This window comes from Cornus florida, unplaced genomic scaffold (genome assembly GCF_030987335.1).
Source record: "Cornus florida cultivar Cherokee Brave unplaced genomic scaffold, ASM3098733v1 CherokeeBrave_3.0.0_Hap2_Chr06, whole genome shotgun sequence".
Taxonomy (NCBI): Eukaryota; Viridiplantae; Streptophyta; class Magnoliopsida; order Cornales; family Cornaceae; genus Cornus; species Cornus florida.
This window is the reverse complement of record NW_026775576.1, coordinates 50,308,073-50,322,498: the sequence shown is the minus strand read 5'-3', so window position 1 is coordinate 50,322,498 and position 14,426 is coordinate 50,308,073. Positions and strand designations below refer to the sequence as shown.

Below are 14,426 nucleotides of genomic sequence, written 5' to 3'. Positions count from 1 at the left end.
TTTCACTCATGAGGTGGGTTGATTTCGGAGACAAAATCTTTTGAAGTTGGGGAGATTGTAACGTTACCGATTTTTCCTATTTTCTAATTTCTGGAATTTATTTGATTTTTCTGGAATATTTTAATCATTGCCTCGTTTTGCGTGCTACGCGGGCCCCGAAGGGCGTTATCGACATTTCATATGTGTAAGTGTATATTTATACTTGTATGTATATTGTATTAGTGGTATTGATTGGAGGAGGATATTTTATGGCATGGTTGGTAATACGAAGAAGATTAGGGGGCATTATTGTCATTTTGACTCTTGGATCCACCTAGAGAATTCTAGAGACAATGATATGTCCCATTTGAACCATTTCCTTCCTTCTTCCCCTCATTTTCGGACACCCTACAAGTTCTCTTTCCCTATATTCTTTTTCTCTCTACATTGCTCTCTCCCTCCTCTCAAAAATTTCTTCATGCTAGATGAAGATTCGGGTTAAGCCGGAGTTAGCAAATTGTAGAGTATTGCAAGGGCTACGTTTTGGTACGGGTATTGCAAGCTTTTGGTGGGATTTGAGTTTGGAGCTTGGAGCTTAAGTTTCTATCTTGAGGTAAGAGAAGTCTAACTTACAAATTCCTATGGTTTTAGTGAGTTTCTATATGCCTCCTTGCACGATAATTTTAATGTTGTGAAGCATGCTTATTATTATTATTATTATTTAAAAAAATTGGTTGTAATGTTAAGCATGAATTGTGATGACTTAATTATTAAAGGATGAGAAAATGATGGTTTCTTGTTTTTGTGCCAAGCATACTACTTTTCTATGAGAAAATGTAAAAGTATGGTCTATGTCATCAATTTCTGGGTTTGGATGTTTGGTATGATAACTTAAATGTAAATTATGACTTGTATAATGATGAATGGTTGTATAACATGCATATTCATGGCATGAGGGTGAGTTGGGAAGATGAAGGTTAATGTGGAAAGAAAGAAGGAGACATTGCATTTCATATTTGATGGTACAACTTGTGAAATTGTGAATTCCATGAATGTTGAAATGATTTAATCCCATGATCCATTTTCTTTGATTCCTATTCTTTGGTTGTGACTCACAGGATTTTTAGGAATGTAATTTAGGCTTTACTCTATTGAGCTGTTGAGCTCACCCTATCAATATTAATATTTTTCAGGGACTTGGAGATGAGCCGGTAATTGATGTACATCCATGGATATCAATGTAGATAGGACTTCATTTTTATTTATTTATACCAAAGCTATGTAAATTTTGGCCATGGAGGCCTTACTCTTGTATTTAATTTCTTGTATAAAATGAGACTTTTGTATTTCGGTCTTTAAATGATGTATTGGACTTGTATTTGGGGATGCAATTAAATATAATCTCACAAAATCCTTTTTGGTGCATTTTCTCGTGTTATGTATCATTCAAAATATTTATTACCAATATTGTTATCGTATTGGGTTTTGAATTGTATATAAATACGTGTACACGTGCAATGGTGGTAATTGGGTGATTGGTTATCAAAGTTGGTGTATATGGGACAGTGGGAATTACGAGTGTGGATAACGCAAAACCAATCGATGTATAGCATGAACCAATCGACATATAGCGTGAACTAGTCGACATGTAGCTTCCCACACGTCGACCGGTATCCTGACAGTGAGTTTTTCACTGTACATGTCCCAAACCAGTCGACGTGAATACCCTACACGTCACGTCGACCGGTATATTGGCAAACCAAACCAGTCCACGTATAATGTGTTCAAGTCGACCGATTCTTGTTCCATAAATTTTTTATTTGGTTTCCTAATTATTCATTTATTTAAAGTTACGAGTATTTATTTTATGACCTAATAAAACTCAATAATTATATTTTAACCACGGAAAGGACTATATTGCCCGGACTTTATCTTAATTATTATGTGATATAAATAAATGACTATTATACCCCTGAAGTCTCAAAATAATAGAATTATGACGAATGACTATCTCGTCCTTGTTGGACTGTTATATATAAATTTAACATGAAAGAACCATAATACCTTTGGATGATTCTGGGTTGGGTAAGGACCCGTTTAATGATCCGGATCCAGGGAATTTGAGTCATTACAGTCATCACGATCCCGAGTCAAACTCAAAAATAAACAATCCGAGCCCGGACAGACTCAAGTTCGGCTCAAATCAATTCATTTGGAGCCATGGTCTGCACTATGAAACAATAATCCTTTTCGTGGTGACAGGAGTTGAAAAGTGTCAATTGTTTAAAAAAAAAAAAAAAAAAAAAAAAAAATAGTGAAGCTCTTGACAATTTAAATATGGACAATATTAAGGTTGGAGTTGAGAAGTGTCAATTGTACACAACCAATCAAAATACACCATCCCCTGCACATATGTATCATAATTTTGTCCTGATATATCATAGTGAATAAAAAGTAAAAAGATAATAATGCCATCCAAAAATGAAATAAGCCCACTCCTTCCCTTTTCTTTTTGATTCTGTTTCTATTGAAAATATGTTTTATAACAAGATTGTGCCGCAAATGCTATAGAATGGTTTAGATCCTCCCCAGCACTGATTGGTCTATTAATGAGGGAAAATGATAATAAAGAGAAGAGAGAGGATGTTATTAACTCATTGTATGTAATTATTTACTGCATTCTTAGTGGCCGCAAAAAAAAAAAAAAAAAAAATACCCTAAGGATTTAACCCAAACCCCACCTAAAAAAACAAACCATCAAATGCTACCAACAGACCTGTAATGCCAACAATTATAACTAAAACACCATACAAGGCTAACAAATCTAAATTTAACGCTAATAACTAAAACAACTTTACATTGAAACACACTATTGGTAAGATCAAAACAATAAAAAAAAATTTCACCATTCATCAACTTTCAACATGAAAAAAATAAAAATAAAAAAATCTGATAGAACACCATCTAGTGTTCAATTATCATCCAACTCGAAAAGCTAGCACTTCTCACTTCCAAGTTCATAAAATGAAAATAAACTTAGTAAGCACCGCAAAACGACACCTCCTAACGTACTGATGGCTGCCATCTGATGAGATATTTGTATGTGGCAAGTCACCTGTGTTGGTGTCCTTGTGGTCACATACATCTTTGAAATTCCTCTCCCATCCAAACCAGGTAAGGACATATGTTCACCCTCAGTCCATGGCACTCCTGTAGAAAGAAATAGAAACCATTACTATTGTTACATTAGATTAAACACCAAAATAGAGATACCATCTACCTAAGGATTTGGTTCCGCTCAATCTATATGTAACACACAAAAAAACACAAAACTATAATTAAAATAATGCTCAATCTAATAAAGAGAAATGCAAAAACCTCCCTGAAATATTGTGCTTTTGCAAATAAACCCCTGAACCCTCTTGAACTATTGATTTGTTCCAACCAAGGACATACTCGTCACCTTCCGTTAACGGAAATATTAAAAGACGAATTTTCACTTAAATGGATGAGATGGATTAGGTCAAATTGAATCAGGCATGTCGAACAATATGCATGGTGGTTTACTGGGTTATGTTTGATTTGATGTAAGTTTTGTGGAAACAATTTTATTTTATTTTTTCCATTATGCTATGTTTTTCTCTCTCAAATTAGAATACCATTCAACCCAAAAACCTTAGATAAAAAATCTCCACAACATTCCCCCAAAACCTCATCTCAAATCCATGACAATTCACTGTTCGGTAACCACTGGGCAATGACAGCCAGCCAAATGTCAACCGACAACTAACTCACATAAAACCAATAGATTTCCAATCTCGACTCATCATAGAGAGGGAGAGAGTGAAGAGAGGTGAGAGCGAAGGTCAACTTAGTGAAGAAGATAATTAGGAAGTTTTTTTAATTCCCGTAAATTGAATTAGGGATTCTAATTATATATATAGAGTAATGATCTCTTGCTTACCAATGAGCAAAAAATTCATCCGCACCATACATGGTAACCATTCGATGATAAAAAAATAATTACCAAAATAAGATAGCAATCACATTCAACAATCATCATGCTTGGTGCGGATAAATTTCTTACTCACTTCTTACTCACCGATGAGCAAGAGATCATTTATGTGTGTGTGTGTATATATATAAGTTAGGTAGTTTTGGGTATAAAGAAGGGTATTATTGACTTTTAACCCTTGTAAGGGCATTCTTGTCATTAAAAGAAAAATAGCCCATCACGTGATGGGCATGGGTCGTTCAAAACTAAACGGCACATTGACGGTAGGGGGCATTTTGCAACAAAACTTGATAGTTGAGGGGGGGTATTGTGTAACAATTGTAGTTCATGGGTTATTTGCAGATTTAGGTTTAGTTCATATATATATATATATTGGCATTTTACCTTCTAATAAATTAGTGACACATTAATGTCATTTCTCACTACCAAACTAATATCCTTAATGTGGTATGGCCAAGCAAAAATTCAAAATTCAAAATTCAAAATGTTGTCTTATTCAAGACCCCAATTATGACATCCCTTATCTACCACTTCACACCTCGGAACGCACCGTTCTTATAGAAAGAAAAGCGCTTTCACATCTTCTTAACCCGAAATGGCTGGGGAGAGGAAAGGTTCCTTTTTTTTTAGGGTCCCCATCAACGTATTTTTTTGTTTTACGCGCTCCGTAACTCTTCCTCGGCCAGGCTTGGGCAGAATAGCAGAGCAAGTACAAGTATTAGTAGCATAACAAAAATGCGTTCCTCGTCATTAATATGTTTGCTCGTGATAATTGTGGCCTCTCGGGAGAATCGATGATTGCATCTTTGATGCATGGCTAGTACTAGTACATCTGAGAATTCTTAATTGGCTAGTTGTAAATAGCCCTAGGGCTATGGAACAAAGGATTATCCCGGACACTTCATTCTAAACTTCAGTCCATTTCAAAAGATATTATCTTTTGAAAGTTGAAAATAAATACTAATGCAGAAAACTAGATATAAATCCTGATTATTCCTATCACTATATACATTCTTCAATCTCAATCCCATTCCTTTCTTTTCCTAGTTCGGATTCAGTAAAGTCATTACTCTTCTCAAAGAAACTTCCCAACAGTTACATAGGTGCTAAAGGCAAAAACAGAGCCAGGAATAATCTCTAATCTTTAAATTTTAACTTTGTAAATTATAGCAGTAGCATGAAGGATGAAGTAGAGAATGGTCACATAGGCGCTAAAGGCAAAAACAGAACCTGGAGGAATATCTAATCTTTAAATTTGTAAATAATACCCGTTGCATTAAGGGTGAAGTAGAGAACCTTAGAGGAACTCAAGGATATTTTTTTACGTCTGTAACATCCCAAAGCTACCAGCTTGGCAGTTTCTAAATTTCTGATTACACCTAAAAGGACCCTCAGCACAGGCCTGAAGGTGCAGGGTCATTCCATTCAAGTATTACAAAATGCATATACAGACCACATATATTATTATCTGGTCCCTCTGCCCAGGGCCCCCGTCCAGATGCAATAAGGAAATATCTTCCAGTTTCACCAAGAGATTATTTCTTTGAACCTATTTGTCATTTCTTTTCTACTAATATAAAACATAAAACAAGAGAAAGAATTGCTGACCACTATTGCATCTAATTTACAGTAGTTCCACAAGACATAACGACTAAACATCTTATAAAAATAATACAACCAGTACAATTTATATATATAAAAAAAAAAGGGGTACAAAATTCATTAGAAAAGAAAAGAAAAATTCTTTGTGAAAATCTAATTTCTTGGTGTCCGGTAACAGATATTGCTGATCATCGTCTCTCTCTCTCTTATTCTGTGATGAGAAAAAGCAAGCACAAAGAAAATGAGAAAGGGAAAACGAAAAAAAAAAGGTGAACCAGTCGAGAGTTAATATTCTCTATGAAAAATGATTATATCAAGTGTTGGAGACACACAAACATGCACAAGAGAGGGGCAAGTTGTATTTGGAGAAGCTTCCTAACACCAAAAATCCTGCTCTGGAAAAGCCTCTAAAGGACTTCATTAGAAGAAATTTGAAAGAAAACATAAGTTTGATGAATACAATTTTCAAATTCCTTCCAAAACAAAAAAAGTCATTTTGATGCTTAGTGACAAATATTAAAAGTATTTTTAACCATTATAAAAATTCTTATTGAAAATTTTACCATTTACCTTAATAAACACTTACATTGCTAAATGCATTAAAATACATCAGTACTTCTGCTCATAAATATGTTTCATTGTGATAAACTGATGATGTTTGGGTTCATGAGATGATAAAATATCAGAGTTGCAGTACATTGAGCAATCTAGTCAAGAGCCATTGTGGAACAAGGCTACAATCCCATCCTCTCCGCAGAATTTATCGCAGTGCAAAATTTCAATGAATCTAAAAATTATCAATGATGTTAACAGAATGGTTCTACTGATGAGTGATGACCTCGATGAGTGGTACCAACATGACCTCTTCATTTCACAGGCACAAACACAGAGCTCAAAGAAGTAATGAGCAAGTTTATTGATGAATTCAGACTGCCTTGTGAAAGCATCTTTTTTCTTTTTCTAACCACTTGGATATATAAGAGGAACCCTAATCATTGCTTGTTGCAGTGATAAAAGTCCCATATACCAAACGACTTTCAATATAAGATGGTGCACCTTAAAAATGAAGGGAGAAACAAAAGTAGTGCGATGATTGTACCTTCAAGGGTCAAGCTATTGTTCTGCTCTTAACATACTGGTGGTTGCCAAATATTTACATATCCTTCCAAAGGAGTATTTTAAAAATATGATGGCAGCAAGTATAAAAAAAATTGGAACACAAACAAAATCTGGTGGTATGTCAGAAGGGGGAGTTAAAAAATAATTTAAAGCTTTCAGCTGTGAGCCTTAAATGACCAAACTACCTATAGAATTTTCATTAATTTTCTAGGTCATACAATTGCATTTGTGTCTGAAATTCCTGGAATAAAGCATGATTGTAAATTTAATAAATAAAAAAGATAAAATAGGTAGGAAAGATATGTTAGTTACCATTGCCTCCCTTATTGAATCACTCAAAAGATTCCCATCCTTCTTCATGTGTCCTTTGATCCATCGTCTACTCTTGATACAATCGGGTGCATCAAACAAAAAAATACAAAAAACAATCTCTACACAAGAACAATATTTGTGCACAAATAGTAAATAAAAAAATCTTTACACTCGATGTCAATAACATTATAATGCAAAAGAGATAAGTTTAATACAGCATGACCACCATCTTAATTCCATTTTAGCAGAAGTCAGATGTGCGTGCAAGACTCACTGCAAGACAATCCCATTTTGGGGAACAGAATGCCTTATAAAATGGAATAACTTTGAAGGTTTCAAATTTCAGAGAGTTCATAAAGCATTTTTAGGTTAACTTTGAGGCATTGCAAATTCATTTGAAGTAGAATTAGAAGGTAATCTATATATGGTTGGAAAGTTCTGTGAGTCTACTTTCCAATGCAACAAGCAGTGATGAGTTCAAACCTCTCTAAAGTCAATTATGGCTGTTTAAGTAATAGGCACTTTTGTTGACTGAAAATTCTGCTCACAAAATATATATGAGCAAAATAATGAGATCCAACATGAATTAATCATTAACACCATTTTCATATTAGTACTATGGTTCAATCACAATAAACATTGATAAGTGTCGCTTACCATTTTGTCCTCTAGACAAGTATAGCCCTTGCGACTTCTTGTATGCATCAACCTTTGTTTACTTAGCAAGTCTTGATATTTTTGTCTCCTTTCCCATAAACAAATAATTTAAAGTGACCACTCTGCTTTACAATAGGTTAAAGGATCCTACATTGTGGAGATTTGTGGGATTGGCGGAATAGGAAAGACAACTATTGCCAAATTTGTTTTCAACGGAATATTCAATCACCTATAAAGAAGTTGTTTCCTTACAAATTCAAGAGACTGAACTACTTCGGCAATAGTTGTCTTAACTATTCTGCCAATTCCACAATTCCGCACAATGCGCACATCCTTTAATCCATTGTCTAGCAAAGTGATCACTTCGTTGAGACGGGAATCTATCCCCAATTGGTGCTTAGCAACTTTTAACGATATATATGACCCAGTTCTTGTATAATCTCTTGAACAATCTGCACCTCATGCCTGTCAAGTACGAAGCATATTAAAACTTGAGAGAGAGAGAGAGAGAGAGAGAACAAAGCATATTAAAAAAATCAACTGCATGGGTCTGATTGTAATAATAAGAGGAAAAAAATTAAAGTTACTATGATGAATATCACTTGTGCCAATATCCTTTGGTATTGTACTGCTTAAGTTCTTTGAAATTTTCTTTCAGAAGGCCCTCTCATTTAGTAAATAAACTGACCAAACATTTCACCTCATTGTTCCTCAAATTAAAATCTTTTTCCATAAAATTAACAAATATATTTTTATATAAGAAAAGCATAACATTGACTAAATTGTAAATGCAATTTCATAGAGATAAAAGTTCAATTATACAAAATACTGTAACTAGTTTCATCATCAAAGTTTGAGAAAGTTCCTACTACATTGCGTCACTTACAACATGTCACTGGTTTGGCCCTGTTTTGCACACTCCTGGAGAACCTTCAAAGGATTTTCTTGAATTAATCCAACACGTGATTTGTGGAAGAATTTCCTTTCTTAGAACTTTCACTCCTTTGTACACTTAAAACTTTAAATTTCTAATCAGCAAAACACTTCATTACAAGTAGAATCACTATCATACTAACAATTCAATCTTTGAAGCTTTTAAAAGTAATTCTTCACATTTTTCCTGGGCTGTGGAAAGTTAGTCTCAAAATCAATGTCTCACTATCATTTGTACTGCTATAAATTGTAGTTGAAACCCAAACCAATGAATTTCCCAAACAAAAAAAATTAAAACAATTTCTATACTTCATAATCCTATTTTTAGGTTGAAATTGTTAGTCACAAGCATTGGTAATTTTGGGAATTTTTACTTCAGTTGTCGAATGTTATAATTTTTACTTCATTATTTTTTTATAATGAATGTTTATTGTGATTGAACCATAATCCTATACTGACCAATTGATAAATACTAACTGCAGCCACTGTATAAAACATAATTATGTGGGCACAAGTCTTTTCTTTGCTTCCTAACTTGAAGCTGTTACTTGTATCAACCATAATTGTCGAATTGTGAATATTATACTTCATAAGTATTATTGGTTCTTTATTTTTATTTTTTATACAGAAAAAACAGCATCACCATATAAGTGTCAGATTTTTGTTCATCTGGATAAGATATATTCTCAAACAATTGCATTAATTACATTGAATTCACAGTGGAATGCACACAGAATTTATGATAGACCTGCGAACGGATTGCATATGGATCCGATCACCGCCGATCCAATCCAAATCGGATAAGCATAATAACAATCCGATCCGATCTGATAATTCAACAGGATGTCCGATTTTTCAAATCGAATCGGTTTAAATTATACATTTTTGCAGCAAAATTTTTTTTACAGTGAGATAAAATCACTTGGTTTTGTACTCTTTGTTGAACAAAGTAAAATCAACTTATTGAAATTTAAAGCGATGAAAACGAAAAGAAGAGAGAAAACTCACCACGCTACGATTCCGGCGGTCGATCTACGAGAACGGTTGCCCTTCGTCGTTTTTCTCGAGGCCGGAAAGTACCGTATGCTTCTGGAACTTTTATTACTACTACTCATTCAATTCATTGAAACTTAAAGCGATTGATATACGCTAGGGCAGTTCTGTTTATATAGGCCGCAGCCGACAGCACCATACATTTTTGTTTTAGGGTTACCAAACGACATTATGATAAAAGTTATTTGTATTTGGACAATAACAGGCTTTAAATTATATGAAAGGATAAAAAAGATAAAATTATCCTTGATATTAAATTTAGATGGGTTAAGTACAAAAATATCCTTGATATATGCACTTCGTGAAGGACAAGTCCACACAAATAAATTAAAAATTTTTAACTTGCCTTTTATCTTTCTACTCTACCTTTTTGTTGAGTTAGTTCAGTGTGTCATCAAAATCACATCACAAACCCGAATTTGTTGAGTTGACTCACTCACAAACCCATTATGCTACCGGCCGCCACATCACTGCTCCACCACCCCCATACCCAAGCCATCACTGGTTGCATTTCTACTTATTCAAAAAAAATATAAAAAAAACAAAAATAAAGGGAGAGAGAGTGAAACTGGGTTTGATCCAACAATCCCTCCAGCGATGTACAACGTCGGCCAGCAAGGATTCTAATCGGCAGCGATGCAGGACGGAAGTTTCCCTGCCGACGTAAACCCAGTTTCGCCGGTACGCTCCAGTTCACTTCTCCACAGCCATCCATCGCCGGAACCCGCTGTCTTTACTTGCCGGTCCAATCCGAAGTCCAACAGCCCGTCGACCACTGCCGCAGCTAAGTCGCCACTGCCAGTTCTGCCGATTTCTCCACAGCCCGTCGCCCACCGCCAGTTCCACCGACTTCTCCACCGGGCAAGAGGGAGACTCGGCGGGATTGAACGGCAGTGGGCTTGCGGTCCATCTTATGCCGGATGGGTCGTTCCGAGCTCGCCCTCTGTTTTGTATGTGTGTGTGTATATATATATATAGTCTTTAGATATAAAAACATTGATGATAAATTAAGACTTTGCACAAAAGAGGTTCCTCACAGGCAGTAGGAGGCTATGTCCTGGGCCACTGCGGCCGCCTTACACGTCGTGTAGGAGCCGAGCCAGCGGCGGTTTTTGGTGCGCGGAACTCGTATATCCGACAACCATTTCCGGCCACGTACGCCTTTGTGCTACTTATGGGATGAGCTACTACTCATTTTTACCATATCTTAATTTAGTGATGGCTTGTGAGTTGTGAGAGTTATGGAAATGGAATGAACTGAAGTGTGCTTGAATAGGTTGAAGAATGAAAAAGTCAGAGGTGGATTATATATATATATATAATAATAAAAAATAAAAATGAAGTTCATATTTATTATCTTGTTCCCAAAAAAAAATTCTTGGTTTAGTCTTCCTAACAGGTTAGCTCTCTCTAGTCGCTCCAACTTATAACAACAGACATGGACTGCATCAAACCGTGGGAAGAGATGGACTGCATCGAGAAATTGAGCATTGAAGATCTCTGGAGGTTGGAGTGGCAAGTGGTGGAGGTGAAGATCAAACAGTGGATACGTGCAGCCAAGTTTTGTGTTCGAATTTTCTTTCTCAAAGAGAAGCAACTCTGTGAGCAAATCTTTGCAGGTCTGAAACTGTTCTAGTTGATTTCTGCTTTATAATTAAAATTATGTTAGGGTAAACACAATGGGATACCCTAAATCGTGTGATTATGTGTGGGGACGGTGGTGGCGGTTTTGCAAAGCGATGGTGGTGGCCGGTTGTGCGTATATTGTTGATGGGTTTAGAGAGGAGAGAGATGGTTGCGGGCAGTGGGAGGAGGTGGGAGGAGGCGGCGGCCATGGTGGGGAGGAGGGAGAGATTGAGCAGCAACAGACCTGGTGGATTAAGAAGTTGGTAATTTCCTATTGTGGGTATGGCTTGACGCCTCTGAACAACGATTCTACGGCCACGAAAATCGCTGATGGATGATGATGTTAGGGTTAGCCTCTGCCATGATTTTCCACTACTGCAAATCATAAACCCTTCAATAAATCCGTACCTTTCTTTCAAATTTCAGATAAAATCCTTAGAAATTTACAAGAAAGGAAGAACAAAAAAAAAAAAAAAAAAAAACCTAGAAAACCAGAGAAATTTCGAAATCTGATTCGCAATCTTAAATTAGAAAATTAAAGGGAGAGAGAGAGATTGGAAAAAGAAGTATCCGGCGGTGGCTCCGAAGGCTTTGAAGAGGGCAGGCTCCGTTTCCACCACCATCCGAACCAGCCGAGCTCACCGCCGTTCCTCCGTTGCCGGCCGATCCTCATCGCCGTCCCCGTGGCTGCAGTACTTTCCCCATCGCAGAGACATATATATAATATATCTTTTATATATATATATATATATATATATATATATATATATCAGGCCCAAGTACCTCTGTTTGGGGTTTAGCGGCGCTCAATTTTTTTTTTTTTTCTTTTTTTGATAAGTGGGTAAAAGGGTAATTTTACATGGCCTATATTTATAGTTATTAATTTATTTAACTGAAGTGAGGGTATTATCGTCATTTTACACCATCAGGGACCTATTCGCACCAAATTGATAGTATATAAGGTTTTTTTACCATACATGGACTGATATGTACTATATCGATAGTAAAGAAGGGTTTTTTGCACTTAACCCAATTTAGATTTATTACAAAATATTATACCTATCAAATTGATGTAATTGCCCCTAAAAAGTTTAGGGGCACAAATTTACACCACTTGGCCAGATTAACAACAAGTAAATTGCCCTAATTTTCTAACCATTGAACTAAATTTGTTGTTGTTATGCTTCGATTTGCTGATTTCGTGAATGCTTCGATTTGCTGATTTCGTGATCTCATCAAGAACAACTAGTATTCGCCTGATTTGGTTGTTCTGCTCCGATTTGTTGATTTTGCGATCCCATCAAGACTAACCAGTGTTCTGCTGATTTGGTTGTTCTGGTCTGAGTGTTTGGTGTTCGCGATCTCATTAATACAATCGCCACACGTGCTTACTTTTTGTTCCGGATGAGCTCGTCAATATTATCAATTTGTTGTTATTTGTAATTAGATTTTTTTTTTTTTACCAAAAATTTGTTCTGTTTTATTTACTATATTATCTATTAATTTAAACAAAAATTTCGTTCCTATTTTATTTACTAAAATGAAGTTTTCTTTACCAAAAAAAAAATATTTTAAAGAAAATATGGGGTTTTCTTTATGTGATTTTCTAAATATGGGGTTTTCTTTATTTTCTTTATAAGGAAAATTTTGTTCCTATTTTCTTTACTAATATGTGGTTTTCTTTATTCCTATGTATATAAATATATATATTTTACCAAAATTTTGTTATTTTGAGAAATTATGGTAGAATGAAATTAAATATATTTTTTTTAACAAATGGGGGTTATCAAAAATTTTATTTTTTTTAACAAATTGGGGTTATCATTTTTGTTATTACCACAAAAACAGAATGTTAAATAACTAAATAAGTAAAATAGCGAATCGAATGTAGGCTACACAGAGAAATAACATCCAGTAGTATCAATTAGCTCTTGAAATACATCATTCAGTAGTTAGATAACCCATTTATAATCTCTCACAATTTTTTTTAAGACAAAATTGAACAATATTGACAGATATAAGTAGCAACACCCATTTAGATTGGTCAAACTTTATTCTTTTTGTAAGAAATTGAAAATTTATTACAGCAAAAGAAATATGCAATTTTGTTATCAATTTTGTAATTTTGAGAAATTGTGGGTTATCAGTTTTGTTATTTTGAAAAATTGTGGCAAAATGAAAACAAATGTTTTTTTTATTTTTATTTACCAAATATATATATATATATATATATATATATATATATATATATATATATATATATATTCCTAACATTGTGGTTGTTTGTTCATAAGAAAAGGTGTAGTTTCGTCCAATTTATTAACTTATAAAGTTAAAAATGTCAACTAAATGGTCAAAGGACAATTTGTTCAATTTTTCATGTCTATTGGCTTCAAGAGTGCCTTTGTCCACTGTTCAATCTTCAAGAGATGTTGCTGTACTTTAGTTTAAAATATAAATGTAATAATATATTATTTTAACTCTAATTCAAATTTATTTTGGTCCAATTAAAGGATTATCATTAATTCATTAATATTATCAGATTATTGGATTTGCTACTTGATTTATTATTGGAATAATACTATCAGAATACACTCAATTATCTAAATTTATGAAAATTTGAAAGGTTGGTGACACTTGCGAAATCCGGGTTGGTGACACTTGAGTTAGGACATCCGTAGGCGCGTTTTTGAAATTTTACATTTTAAATTAGTCATTTCTAATTTCCGTTGGTGCAAATCCAATCACCTCTATTTTAAATGAAAAGCAATTCCCCATTGGTAACAAATGGTTATTCATTAAGTGGGGAATTTTTTTCAAAAGATAAACAGTTTTTACTTTACAAAATTTAGCGCTGCAACAACCTCTATGAATTTATTTTAGTGAGTGAAAATTCAGAGAGGCATATATTTACCAACTGCTATGACCAAATTTATAATCTATTTTATAAACCAACTTTATCTAATAAAAGTTATTATTAATTCGTTGCCCAATAAACTTAAAGGATGACCATTATAAACTTTGGATGACTTTATCTTAGGGGTGCATATTTATTATATACAAACACACAAAAGAACAAGCCCCTGTTAGGGGATTAAAAAAAGAAAAAGTGAAAAACTTATTTTTTTAG

At 34.4% G+C, this 14,426-nt stretch overlaps 1 long non-coding RNA gene across 1 annotated transcript; it reads right to left on the bottom strand.

The window, feature by feature from the left end:
• Positions 1 to 2,599: 2,599 nt before the first annotated feature.
• LOC132311490 (uncharacterized) lies at positions 2,600 to 12,017 on the bottom strand. The gene is made up of 2 exons (XR_009483032.1): positions 9,626 to 12,017; positions 2,600 to 8,149 (listed from the first exon to the last, which is right to left on the bottom strand). It is a non-coding gene; the product is annotated as an uncharacterized LOC132311490 (long non-coding RNA).
• Positions 12,018 to 14,426: the final 2,409 nt, after the last annotated feature.